A 15,432-nucleotide genomic window follows, 5' to 3' on the forward strand; every position below is an offset into this window, starting at 1 on the left:
ATTTCTCTCACTACTGAAGCCACCCTTCTGGCTTCTCTGTTTCTCCTGAGGTATTATTCTCTGGGTTTATCCAAGGGAGAGATAAGAGTCATTTGACCTGCATATCATAGATCCTGGAAGTTCAAGAACATGAGTTTCAAACCTTTAGACTGTGGGTTGGAGGCCTCTGGGCTAGCTGCTCCTGCAGCAGGCTCTGTGTTCTGACAGACTCCTGTCCTGGGCTGAGAGGCCTGTGGCTTGATCAAGGCCTTAGCCAGTACTTCCACCCTGTGCCTGTTCCTGCTCTGGCTTTTCACTCACCCAGTGCTCTCCCAGACTGGCACACTGGCTGGATTCCTCTGCTGTTCCCTGTTGGTTTGGTCTCGTGTCCTTCCACGAGCCTGGTGCTCCTACCCCTCTCTGTCTACTAGTGGCTTCTATCTCTCTCAAATCTGCTCAAATTCACTTTTTTAGACATATGTGACAGAATTTGTGAGAGAGCTCCAGATAGTTCCTTCCTTTCCCAGCGCCATCTTGGCTCTGTGCCTCCTTATCACAATTTTTGCTCATACTAATATTTTGCCACTCCAAAGTTGTTTCATGAGCTCCATCGGTATTGATTACATTCACTAAATGTAGCCTATTCCTCTGTCTACTTATTTCACAAGTTTTGTTTTGGTAAATTTTAAACATGTTTATCATTTACACTGACAATATTTGCCAATCTTCTTCCTCCCTTTTTAACAAGGGAGCTTTAATTTATACAGCTGTCTTATGTCTTGGGATCCTGTATTACACTTTGTTAAAAGTTTGTAGGTTCAAGTGGAAGTGGCAAAAGCAAAAGTCATGACTATCACTTTATCACATAGCTAGTAAAGCTGTGGCTCTCTCATTCCTACCAATGGCTGTTTCTCATGGGATGAGGAAGGGAGTTCACTACTGCTAAGATCTTTCTTGGACACTTTTGGTCTTTTGCTATTGTTGGGGAGAGGGAGGAATCCTTACCTTCTAACCTGTTTCTGTTCACCTACTTCTTATCCTGAAGAGAAAAATTGTTACTTCTTAGAGTGAGTTCTGGACTTGCAGATAAGAAGACCTCCTTTGAAATACATTAGATGCGTAACCCTGGGCAAATCTTTTTTTTTTTCTGAACCTCTGTTTCCACATCTGTAAAATAATATCTACCTCCTAGGATGATTGTGAGGGTCAGATGAGATGGTGTATATAATGTGTTTTGCAAATCTATACATATTGTCTAATGGTACTTAGGCAGTATTCGAACAAAATTCCTTTAGGAGGCTCAGACCTGACAAATCTATTGAAAAATTGCTTCTCTTTTTCCTTTCCAAGTAATTCTATGGCTCTAGAGGGAATGGGGAAGGAAGAAGCAGGAAGGAAATGAGATAAAGAGGATTTGAAGGGATTTTCCCATTTGATTCACCTTCATTGACTTTCAAACTCTTAGGAAGAGTAAGCTACCCTCACTGACTCCAGTTCTGGATAGTATGTTCACTCCTCATCACTCCTCACCCTGTTCCAGAAGGTGCTCTTTCCAGAGTCATTAATCCATTTAATTTGTTCATTACCAGTCCTCACCCTCTTTGATGTCTCTTCAGCATGCAATGCTGTCCATCAATCTCTCCTTGATGGGCTTCACTTCACTGACTTATCTGACACTGTAGACCCAATCCCTCCTCTGCAAAATGGGAGTAGTGATCACTTTCGTACCTACTTCACAGGATTGTTGTGAGGTTAGACAAAATAATAGGTGGTTAGCCCTAAGCAAACATGAAAGGAATATATATATACACACGCACATACATGCATGTATACCTATGTGCATGTATACATGTATGTGTATATATGTATAGACACACACATATATATATGTGTGTGTATATCCATATACATATGGTGTTCTAAATCTTAGTGCAGCTTTAAGCTACTAATTTTTTTATGATCTTAAAAAAACTAAATGTCACTAATATCAATAAACAGTATCTCAAAAGTGCAGCTTAAGTTACAAAAGCTTAACATTGCACTAAACCATTTGGGACACCACATATGTGTGTGAAGGGTGTATATCTTGAAGAGTGTATTATTGTCATTCTTGTCATTTCTTGTACACAATAAGTGGTTTATAAATTACCATGCTGCATCTTTCTATAGCTCTCTTCTCCCAAAAAAGGTAATAAACATGGTTGTGTGGAAACAAGTTATATATTAAGTAAAGAATGGCAGAATCTGGAAATGGCTGGCTCCCTGTTCTGACCTGCTCCTGGGTAAATTTTAGGGTTTTGTTGTGGTTCTTGTTGTTTGTTTACCTAAACGAAGTGTGACTCCCTAGAGTGAGTTCTGGATTTGACCCAACAACCTTGGCCTCACATGGCAAATGAGAGACGTTGGAGACGGAAGGAAAAATGGGAGGCTGTGGTTAGGGGTAACTAGTTGCTGCTAGGAGACCAAGGAGATGGATGGCTAAAAATCCTGGATTTCAAAAAGAGAACTGAAGCTTGACCTGAAACAATAGGTTAAAAAGGAGAGACAGCCAAGTGTCACAGTCATTGTCAGAGCAGATTCCACCAGTATTTGAATGAAAGAACCTGCAAGGTCAATAACAGGAATAGACTGAGATAGACAGTTAAAAAAAAAGCTCCTAATTTAGTAATTTCATGTTCAAAGACAAAAGTGCATGAAGGGCTCGTGAGAGAGTTATTATTAATAATATATAATATATAACATTGCATAGTGCAGACATTAAGACTTTTGGGACATCTCGTGCAATAAGAATAAGAACTACCATTAAAAATACTTGTAAATTTGCAAAATACATTATCATACCTCATTTCATTTAACTCTCAGAACAATCCTGGTAGGTAAGTACCATTTCATAGACAAGGAAACAGAGGTTCACACCCAAAAATGATTTATCCAGGGCTGTCTATCCATTTCTGTGGTCATCATGTTCTTTTTCAAGAACAAAGGACAAACGACAAACAGCAACTTCTATGAGTAGAAATAGGAGCTGCCCTGCTGGGGACCCAACTAGAACTGGCCAGTTGGGCGGAAAAGCTCCCTCTCTTTTTTCTTTCTCTCTTTTTTTTCCTTTCTTTCTTTCTTTTTCCTTCTTCCTTTCTTTCTTTCTTTCTTTCTTTCTTTCTTTCTTTCTTTCTTTCTTTCTTCTTTCTTTCTTTCTCTCTTTCTTTGTCTTTGCTCTGTATTGTTTGGGCCCTGATTGGCTCAGAGTGAATGTAAATAGCAATTGATTCTGTTTTTGCCAGAAACCTTGAGAGTCTTCCCCTCTCAGAGTGATTGTTTTTTCAGGTAAAGAAGCAATTCTCTGCCTCATCCCTTACCTAGCCTTAATCACTTAATGGGTGTTGCCTCAGTAAAATGAGATCTATTAAAGACCTTGGCTTAAATAGACCAAGGTCTCCCACTGCATCTTGGGCCATCTCCAGTCATCTTGATCTATATCTTGCCACTGGATCCAGATGGCTCCAGAGGAGAAAGTGAGGCTGGTGACTGCACAGCCCTCCCTCACTTAAATCCAATTCACTTTCATGTCATGGCATCACCTCCTTGATGTTGTGGTCCTCCTTGAGAATGAGGAAAAACAGCAATTCAAACAAGGTCTTCTTAACTTCAAATCTGGAACTCATTCTAGGAAGTCTTACTTCTTTTCTTTAGGAAAGAAGTAGGTGAAGAGCGATGGGTTAGAAGGTAAGGATTTCTTCTCTCACAATAGCAAAACAAATCAAGGAAGGCATTTCATGAGCTAGGAGAAGATTGTCCTATGCTAACTCCACCAGTGAGTCCTTTGAGTTGCCATAAGGTTTCCATTACCACATGTTAGAAGTCTGCCTTTGGGAAGAAGACCCTCATTGAAAATTCTAGATCACAAATTAAATAGGCTACTTGACTGTTTTTGTTTTGTTTTGCTTTTGGTGCTAACCTTTCAGGAATACTCCTTCTTTCTTTCCATCCTCTGCTGCAACTGGGCTATCTTATCTTTGGAGTACCTAGACCAATAAAGTCATGAATCTATCAAAGTCTACATCAAGGCCAAAATATATTATGGACAAGCAGTATGTTGGCTTTCATGTTTTCAAACTAAGGAATTTAAGTTGCTGTTATTCTTATGATCCTAAAAGCTTTTCATGGGAAGGACTAGAATTGATGACTTCCATCCCATCCATGGCATGTTCTTGATGGAGTCTGTTCTCCGCAGATCTGGGAAAGGGTCAATGGGAAGGTGAAAGGAGAAGGCATAACTAGGGGTCTTCCTGTTATCATGGCTACTACAATGGAAAGGAAAACAGCTTTGAAAGACTGTACTCTGATGAATGCAATAATCAATTTGAAGGGCTGCTGATGAAACATTCTCCCTCCCTCTTTGGCCATGGTTGAGAATTACCAAACAAGATGAATGTGTTCAGATATTTCAGATATGCCAATATATGAATTTGTTTTGCTTGACTTGATTCATTTTTGACAAGGTAGTACAAATGGGGAAGAGGATGGTAGGAAGGTGGAGGGAAGACTGATGACAATGATGCAAAAAGAAGAAAATACTTTGAAAGAATCATTTAAAATATGGAAAAGAGGAAAGAAAAAAAGCACAGACAGGGTAGTTGTTTTTTTGTTTGTTTTGTTTTTTGTTTTTACAACTGTGTTAAATTTACCATGTACCTAAAGATCACATAAATAGAACTTCATAGTTTCACATATAGTCTTTTTTGTTCATTGGATAGTGAAATGTTCATTTTTTTTTGTCAAGTTCACAATTTAAAAAAAAAAACCCAAACCCAGACATAAATATAACAATGATTGAAAATGAACATTTGAGGATAGGCCAGACTATTGCCCATACGATTCACATTTGTTACTAAGATATTTTGTACAAGCATTAAAAAGAAAACTTCAGAATATTTCAGAAGGCAAGAGAACCACCTGCATTGGCTCTTTAATAGTTAATTCACTCCCCTTCTCTATAAAGTTAGAGACTTTCTTGACTTGGACACAATGTGAATAATGCCCCCAGTTGTAATAATGCTTTGGGGACTAATCTTTATTTATATTTCCTTTTGTAATAAGGGATAAGTCTGGCCAGCAGCTGGGAGTGTGGGTGTAACAGGAGGGCCTTCCCAAAGTCCCATTCTTTCCAGATCACCAGCTTTCTTTTGACCTAAACTAAAGTCTGGCTCATTGAAAGAAAAACATGCCTGCAGGGGAGATACCTCCAGCACAGCCTTCAATCCCTTTGTGTTTTTCCCCAGATTCTTCCTGATAACAAAAACTGTAGTGCAGAAAGGAGGCCAAGAGATTTGTGGAGAAGGATGCTTTTAATCACAGCTGTTTCCCCACCTCCTGAATTCTGAGAAGCCAATTCCCTTTTCAGAGATACAGAGAGCAGTAGCAAGAAAGGGGAATATTTGTGTTCACAATTCAAAATCACATTTTCACATTCCCACATTGAGATCACAGGTGTTGTCTCAAGATCAGGGACCTTGGGAGGAAAGCATTGGTCCATATTGCTCTCCCCACCTTTTGTGGAAAGCCGAGATTGTTTGGGGTTGGAGATGGTTTGAGGAAGAAAATACCAGATTATAATTTAATATCAATGGGTTTCAGTTGGTCCCAATATGCCTTTTTTTTGTAGAAGTAAATTTTCATTTGATCTGTCTTAATGGTCATGCTTAGTGCTCATTGGTGGATGCCCAAGGGTTGGAGTGGCTGTTGGAGATGAATATCTGTTAGTGAAGACAAAAATTCCCAGGAGCCCTGGCCAACAGAATACTTCAAGACTGTGTTTGAAAGTCTAGTCAGTCTCTTTGCCATCCCAAGGGAGGAAGAGAGCAGAAGCCTTGGGAGAGATGACTCTTTCAGGTGGTTCAAGATGAGGAAGTGTAGGAAAAATGGGCTGAGACTACTATAGAAGCTCTCAACACCAGCACAGAAATGGGGATGGCAAGCTGGGGCTTCTGCCACCTGCCAGGGCATAGTGGCCATAACCACTGCTATGGCTGCTGGATGGAGCAAACCAAACAACTGCAGCCAGCACCACAGGCAGCATGAGCTGGGGGAGCTAGGAAGAGAGGATGTTTTAACACTCTACAATGCCATTGTGATGGCCAGGGCTGAGTACAAGGCAGATGGAGCCAGCACCCAGAGGGCCATCCCTATAATCTGGCTACAGTACTATTAGTGATTTCTCACTTCATATCTCTAATTCCTCTTTCCTCTTCTGATTTCCTGAGGGAGAGATGATCCATCATTCATTGATTCATTCACAAACTGGTATGAGGGCTTCTGGAGCTTGCACTCATTCAACATTGGCATAGCTCAGCCCTAGAGTTGCTGTTGTGAAGCTGAGAAAATTAACTGCCCCAGGGCCTAAGAAGATGACTTCTGAAAGTCTGGTGTGGGAGATGTTGTTTGTAGAGGGGAAAAGTGGGGTGACTGTGGGGCAGATGCTAAGATGGTCTATCCAGGTAGATGAGTAAGTGAATGATGAATGGATGGCTGAATTACTCATTGACTGAATAATATAGAATACAGTAAGTGGTTATTATGTGCAAAGCACTGTGCTAAGATCTTAGGGTACAAATGGAAAAGAGAGATAGTCATGGTTCTCAAGCAGTTATTATCCTAATAGAGGAAGGCAACACATAGAGGTTTCAACAGTGCATCAGATGGAAAGGCCTATGCTTTGTAAAAGTGCAGTGGCAAATATAAAAGGGGATGTATCCTCATAAATGGAGTCTGCATTGATAAAGCCATATCCATTTCCAATGTTAAACCATTTGAAAATGATAAGGACTTTGGTAGTGAGAATTTGCTTTTCCAGGTCTTCACTAGCTATGGCTACTAAGCAGGTAGTGATGGTTATTGTTGCTGCTGCTGTTTGCCATCCTTTGGTTCGAAAGAGAACCAATGACATCAGGAGGGTGATATCCTGACTTACTTGTGAACTGGATTTAAGTGAGGCAGAGCTGTGCAAAGCCATCAGCCTCACTCACTCTCTTTTCCAGCGTCATCAAAGTCCAGTGGCAAGACAAAAGTCAAGACCACTGGGGATGGCCCAGGATGCAAAGGATGACCTTGGCATGTTCAATGTTTGACCACACTCCATAATTCCTTAAGGCTGCAGGTGAAGAGGAAGCCGGCTCCCAGGTTACATCTCCAAAGGTTTTACTTCCCTGGAGCATAGTTGAAGGGGATGGGCTAGAAATAGGACTAGTGGTCTGGGGAACATTGCTCTTTCCCAGGCTTCTTGGATTCAGGGTCACAGATCGTATTTACCTGAATCTGCCGGGGAAGAAGTGGTTGGGATTGTTGTGATGATTTGACTCACCTGTTTCTCCCTTAAGATTCCTTGCTGCTTCAGATATGCTGCCTTGCCTACTATTTGGTGGCAATTGGCTAACAGTTGCTGTTAGTATTAGTATTGGTGAAGATGGAGGGCTCCATTTTCCACAGGGATTACTCCAATAAATGAAGGCTTCAGAAGTGGGGGTTTCAGCAGAAGGGGTTAAGAAACAGCTATCCTCTGCACTTTGGGGCTCAGGGTTATAAGTTGTCTCCAGCACCATATAAAAGGAGGTGGTAGTTGTGAAGATGTGATGGTTAGGAAACAAAAATGAAGAAGGTTAGAAATGTTTAACTCTTTTATTTAGTAGGCAAGTTTCAAGTAGTCCCCCATTGCAAGTGCTGTGTGTGTTTTCGCATATGCATGAATGTATTTGTGTATCTGTATATATTATAAAAATCTTTATATATCACATATGTATGTGTATGTACATAAACATGCATGTATACATAAATTTGTGAATATACAATTATTATTATAAACTTGTCCTATGTTTATCTTTCTAGGTTTTCCTTTTTAAGAATAAAGGGCTCTTGGACTTTGTCAGTTATTTTGTATTTGGTAGTGTTTTATATATTAAAAATGTACAAAATTAAGTATAAATTAATTAAATATTGAATATCTTCTTAGTACATGCTAATTATTATGGTAATTAAAATGATAAAATATTAAATGTAAAGATGGTCTAGGCATAAACTAGGAGAGGTTGGGACCAGCTAGATATAGAGGGCCATAATAGACACTCACCAATTAGTACATATTTTGGTTCCAAAGAATTTAGTAGCTGGAAAATGAGAAGATGGTGCGTGTGCATCTGTGTATGTATGTGTAATTATATTAATTACTTATCCAAAGTTGAACCATACATGAATGCCTGGTGTAAATACAATTTTATCCAAAAGATAGATGATAGATAAGTAGACATATAGAAATACACATGTAGTATTTTGTTTTAAAATTTTCAAACAATATTCATTATTGATATTGATCTGTAATTTTCTTTCTCTGATTTATCTTTTTCTGGTATGGGTGTTAGGATTATATTTATTGCTTTATTGAATGTTATAGTGTGTTCTTTCTCAATTTTCTTTTGAGAATGAGTTGTGTTGGTTTCTATTACTCTATAACAGTTTGGTAGAATTTGTCCATAAATATGTCTGACCTAGGATTCCCCCACCTTTTTAGTGGAACTTTTCTAGATAATTGTATAATTTTTTTTTCTGTACCCTCTTTCAAGATTTTCTTCTTTCCTCCTTATTTATCTTTTCCCCAGTATAGTTTGAGTTTAACTTTCTGATTCACAGCTCATATACAGCGTTTCATTCTTTCTTTCTGCATACTTTCTGTATCCCTCATAGAGTGAAAATATTTTGTGTAGCAAGTTGGAAGTCCCCTTCTATTCAATTTTTATGTAATCACTTTTGTGGATCTCACCCCAACCTCCCTTACTTTCTACCATGATTTAGAAAATATCAATTCCTGAGGGAAACACATTTGAGCAGAAGCATGCCAGGTATTACTCTGATTCCCAAATCCTAAGGCCTGTTAATTTCTACCACCACCACCTCCATCCCACTCCACACACACTATAAATAGTGGCAGTCCCAAAAGTCCCATTTCATCTCCGGTTCTGTGTCCCCATGCCAATGCTCTGGGCACAATTTCAATTCTTGGGGTTTATCCATTCTTCAGGTTAGAATATTGCCTTTGGAAACATGATACTGTCTCAGGAAAGGTGTCTTTATGTTGCACAAACTTCCACCATAAGGTCCCCATCCACCAACAAAGGCATAAACCTCCTCTGTGGATATACTCTTGAATCACTCCCTCTCCCCCTTTGCAGCACACTGGCCTGTTTCCAGTCCCCTGATCCCCTGCCCTCTCCTTTGCTTTCTCCAACCAATTTTCTTAACAGACTATAGGAATCACCATCTTTTCACTATTCTATTATGCACTTGGTAGGGGTACATCCCTTTTCCCTTTTGTCTCCCACCTCCCATTCACATTCACACCCTCCCTCTCTATTGCCTCCACAAAAGACCAATGGGGGTTAGAGGATTTGGTCCATGGCACATCACTTCACCCCTTAGACCTGGGGCTTCTCCTGGATTTTTAAATTCCCCTGAAATCTTTAACCCCTTTAGCACTGTTCATTTGGTTGTACCTCTTTTTTTCTCCTTTAGATCAGTCTTTGTAAAAAAAAAAATAAGCTATAAACATGAAATGATTAATCATTACTTCATCTTTTAAAAATATTTTAATTATTTACTCACCTTGTACTTGTTATTTAAGTTGTTTGCAGGTCAAATCAACTCTTCACCTCTAGAGCTGGTTTGCAAAAACATTTCACACATCTCTTTTTTTGGAATATTCAACGTATTTTCATTGATAATTAGGCTAAAGTTTACAACATATGTTTGTGAGGGCTACAGCTTGAGGTCCTTTACTTTTTGGAATATTTTATTGCATTTTGTTCTCAGATTTTTCACAATTGTGAAATGATCTTATTTTAATATAATTTCCTTCCCATCTGAAGGGTTTTTTTTCCTCCTGGCTATTTACAAAATTTGTTGTTCACCATCAAAAAACAATTTATCATTAATGGTTAAATATAACAAATTGTCATAAAACAATGACATTTAAGCACTACGTCACTTGTACTTTGAAAGATTTTGTTTTTGTCTTTCTCCCCAGGTATCTGTGGGGCCTCTCAATTTAGGCTTTGCTGTCTATATTTAAAAGTTCTGTGGATTTTCCTTTCATCATCATAGCCCTTCTTCTCTTTTCATTTGTCTTGTTTTTCTGGAAAATCTCGGATGGTTAACTTATCTTTATACATCCCGATTTCAAGCTCGATTACTTTGAATTGTATGGAGTTTGTTGTTCTTTTAACCTTAGTGTTTTTGCCTAGTATTCTTTTTAGTCAAATTTTCCTCCATTTGATTTTGTGTATGTGTGTGTTCTAAAACTGCTATTCTCTCTGAAATAATTTTCATTTCTTTGCAGAAATTCTCCATCACATAACCACTTTTCCCACTTTTCTAACTGTGGTTTTAATTCTGTCTTAAACTACAATTTCTATAAAATATTTTGATTTCCAAATTGATTTGTTATTAATTAATGAGCTTTAATTCCTGAATTGGACTACATTTGTATTTCATTTCTCGAGGATAGTATTTCTCTTTTGAGTCTGTAATTTCTTGTGTTTGGTCTATGAAACCTATAGAATACTTGGGGTTTTATTCTTTATTCTATTGGTCCATTGTCCTTTATGTTATAGAATTTGTTTTAAGGTACTTCAGTTTCTTTTTGAGATTTGATTCACTTTACCTTTTGTTTTGAGACTTGTCTCTAAAATTTGTGTGAGTATCTTCATATTTTATTCTCTCCCTTCTCTTAGGACAAAGACCATTCAAATTATGTTGCTTGTAGCTTCAGCCTTTCTTCCCATTGGGTGCTTAGCCGGTCTAGATTCCTGCATTGATTTCTTAGAAGGGACAATTAGTCCCAACTGATTTTCCAGTCTGCTTTTCTGCTAGGATCCCTAGGTACTCTGTCACCTCCTACTATGTGATTTTATGTAAAATTGTATATATAAGCACATTTCCAGCCTGCCTTTTTCCTCATTCTCTTCTCCTTCTATCCTTCACAGGTCTGAGTGCCATCAACTTCCATTGTTTCTTTTAGGGTTGGTGTTGGATTTTTTCAGGTCATTAGCTGCAGAGGATTACTCTCCTATGGCTAGACCCACAGTGACAAGCTTATGAGTTAACTTTTTACTGGCTGTGGCAGGTCCATGAAGTCATGTGGGTAAGGACTGCTGAGTGAACACTCTAAGAATTGAAATTCTCGAGAGTTAATTCGTGATGTTTGTATTTTGTCTCAGGGTTTTTTTCTTTTTCATTTTACATAAACTACAGTAATTACTCTATCTCTACTGTATAAAATTCCTCCTATTTTTTTAGGTTCGACTTTGATGCTATTTAAACAGTTCCCATCCCATCATCTTGCTGGTCACATGACTTTATCACTTAATTGTCCCTTAACTACAATATAAAGAAGAGATTTCTAATGCTATGAGATGTCCAACAATGGAATTAACAGAAAAATAATTTCACCATGCCTAGAATGCATTAAAGAAAAGGCTATAAGACCCCTTTGGGAGATGTCATACATGGATTCTTATTCTTTTGGTTGGACTACATTGACTCTGAGGTTCTTCTACATTGAGTTTCTCTCAACTCAAAAATATTACATTGGAAACTTATTAAAGAGAGCTTATACTTTAAACAAAACAAAAGAGATTCAATGTAAATTTATATCACACAGTGTTATTTGTGCGGCAGAGTTAATAGGATCATCTCTGCATATTAGAAAGTACATTCTAGAAAATATTAACTTTTAATTCGTTGAAGATTATGCAAATCCAAATCTGGTGCTATATGTTATAAGAACAATATTGGTATTCAAAAAATGGCCTTTGTTTTAGGGAAAAGTCAGAAGTTATTAAAAGAATTTTGTAATTTCCCAAAATGAATCTAAGCTTTCTAGCCCACTCTTATCTTCCTGATCATTTTTGGGTTCAACCATTAAGATAATATCTGTCCAAAAGGTAGATAGATAGATAGATATAGACACTTTGTGTTTAGGGACAAAAATACATGTATACACACATATATGTGTATCTATACATTTGTGTTTTAAATATTCAGGACATGTATCTGTAGAGAGAGAACTAGAGATAACTATTGCTAGAGAGATACAGGGTTTGATATCTGAATGTGAATGTAGCCACAGACATATATATTCATTTTCAGTTAGCCATTTATATCCATTCTAATGGAAAGCCCCATCAATTCTCAAACCAACTGCAACATCATGGAGAATACAGAGATGTCATTAAAGGAATGTGTACATGAAAAAAAGAAAATAGGCTAGAACCATGACAAGAGCAAAGTATTGCCAAATCACAACATGGGCTTCATTAGTGGTATCAAGGGGAAGCAAAAACAAAAGGTCCCCAAGAACTTATGGTAGACCCTAAACAACAAACTAATGGGGTACCATTGAAAAGAGATGAGAAGGCATAGAATGTTTATAATCTGTATCAATGGAGGGAACATGTATTCTATACTCTAACTGTGATGAGGTCACAGTTCCATCTAAGTATTAGAGTATGAAAAAATAGTAGATACTTTTTGTTCTTTTATTTTGTTCAGAATCTTCAGTCCTGAGTCCAACTAGAAGAAATAGTCTGTGACTCATAAATAGATGGGGTTAGAAAAGGGAGAGAAAAATAATAGTTGGAGAGGTCCCTGTCCCCAAAATAGAAGGATATTTGCAGATTAATGGATAGGAAGGCAAAGGGGGCAACAATCTGAGTTAGTGTTTGTTGGGTGCTGATTCAACACTCAAGCCATGCCTCTTTTCTCTGTCCTTATTGTCATGACATCATTAGCTACTCTCTCTTTTGATCATATATTTCTTTGATGATGCCTCATATCCTATCTCATGCTTCTAAGTCATATTTGGATGTGTGTTACAGCCTTTGTGCTGAGAGAAAGCCTGATGTCAAATTAAAAAAAAAAACCTATGAACTTTGTCAAGTTGCTTTGTCCCTCTGTCTCTCTGCTCTTGGTCCATGAAATGAAGAGAATGGATTGGATGCTCACTTACGGCTCTCTTCCAAATCTTGGTCCTATGATCCTATGAACCAGAAAACCAATTCATAACAAAGTTTTAGAGAATGCATATATCTTCAAGAAATCTCATTTGCACATAGAAGGAATGCAGAGATTTTTTTGAACTTTTAGGAAATTTCAATCTTGAAAGAAGAGTGACATATTATGGACTGACTATTATGCTAAAACCACCCCAATATTTATTTAAAATAGAGCTTACTTTGCTTAAATGGGGTGGGGAGAGCGAGGCTTAAGAATTATATCTATCTAAGCAGTATGTGGCACTGCCTAGCAAGGTAGGATGAGCTATCAGTAATTCCCAGAGCCAGAAGATTTCTCGGTATCAACCAGCAATCTGTTCCTCCTCCTTTTACATGGGTAAAGCTATCTTAGCATCCTACTCCTCTTCAGGGCCATGGTTGTCTCTTTATAAACAACCCAATCTCTTTCCTTTCATGGAGGCTAGGGCAGAGGATCATGGTGTTACTCTATTTTGAAATCCCTGGCATGAGAGACCATTAGGGAAGAGGGAAAGAGAAAAATCTCTATGCTTTGCTCTCTTCGCAGCCTAGAGTTCTTTCCAGTTCATGATTTTGTTTTTAGGGATATCTGAAGTTTTGGGTGATTTCCCAGTTTTATATGTATATATGTATGTATGTATGTATATGCATATATGTATATATGTATGTGTGTATATGTATGTATGTGTGTATATATATATGTATATCATCATCAAAGAAATATATAATCAGAAAAAGAGATAAGTCAATGATGCTGTGACAGGAAGGACAGAGAAAAGAGGGGCACAGCTTGAGTGTTGCATCAGCATCCAATAAACATTAACTCAGATTGTCGTCCCCTTTGCTTTCTTAACAATCAATCTCCAAATATTCTTTTACTTTGGGGACAGGGACCCCTTCAAGTTTCCCAGAAGAATCTGACTCTCACCATCCTGAGCTTGAGCAACAATAAAGGTTTCACTCAAGCTCATAGTTAGTTTTTTAATCACTCTGATTCAAGATCAATTGCAGGCACTTGTGACCTCCTCCTCTGCATTCTACAATGGTCCACACTTGTGTCTCCTCCTCATGATAGCATATCTGGCCTCCTTCTTCCCCTTGACTTGGCATCCTGGCTACACCAGGATCAAACTTTACAAAATGATTGGAGCCCAGAGAATATTGGGTAGTCCACCCACTTGCAGGCAACTTCTCAGTTTCCATTTCATGGCTAAGCCTAGCCATACCCTTCCTTACCACCCAGCCCGTGCTACTTAGCTCCCTACTCCTTCCTTTGAATTTCATCTATATGACAAAAAGAGAAGTGGTACCTAATGTGAAAGAGTGGGTAGAGAGCTGACAATGGAGTCAGAAAGATCTGGGTTCAAGTGTTTTGAGTACTATCTCTGTCACAGACTGGCCATGTGAATATAGACGAGGAATACTTCCTCCCTCAGGGTCATAGAAGAATGCTCTAAGAATGTTTACATTAAAATAGTTGGAGAGATGGTAGAGATCTCAGATCTCATCTGGTTACATGCCTCAGGAGAGAGAGAGAGGAGCTAAGTGTTAGACAGATTTCATGACTTACCCAAGGTCACACAGGTAGTGAGCACCAGAGGTGAGATATGAATCTAGATTTTGGAATCCAGAGTCAGTCCTGTTTTCATTCTACCATGGATAGATTATTCTGTACTGGTAGAAAGAGTTTCCACATTTCAAATTTTCTCCATTGATGAATTCACAACTCTGGACCATATATGTATGTATGCACATGAAAATATGATATAAGATATGATATATTTTAATATATAAGACAGCATTGTATAATATGATAATGTGCAATTAATATGTTACATTTTATATGAAAAAATATGATATAAGACAATAACCAACATATATTATATAGCAAAACAATATAATATGACATGGTATCATATTACACTATATATTCTATCATGTATTTTATAATATAATCATCATATATTAATATGTTAGAATACTACCTTACATCAGATAAGTGCACATTATATATTTGTGTATTTATAGACTGAATATTGTATGTATGTATAAATGTTTCCATTAAGTGTATAGTCTTTGAGGGTAGGCACCATCTTTTTTTTTTTTTTTTGTATCTCCCTTCCCTCCAGCACTTAGTATAGTCTCTGCCTCATAGTTTTCTAAATACTTTTTGATTAATAAATTTAAAGACGTTTGCACATCCACATTCATAAGTTTTAAGCTGCAGGTGATGTTAGAGGCAACCTAGTCCAATCTCTTCATTTTATAAATGAGAAACTGAGGACCCACAAAATTCAGTGACTTGTCAAGAGGGTCTAGCAAGAAGTAAAAGAAATGGGATTTGAATTCAGGTCCTCTGATTCCAAACCCAGTGTTTTTC

The sequence above is a fragment of the Trichosurus vulpecula genome, chromosome 6, assembly GCF_011100635.1.
Source record: "Trichosurus vulpecula isolate mTriVul1 chromosome 6, mTriVul1.pri, whole genome shotgun sequence".
Taxonomy (NCBI): domain Eukaryota; kingdom Metazoa; phylum Chordata; class Mammalia; order Diprotodontia; family Phalangeridae; genus Trichosurus; species Trichosurus vulpecula.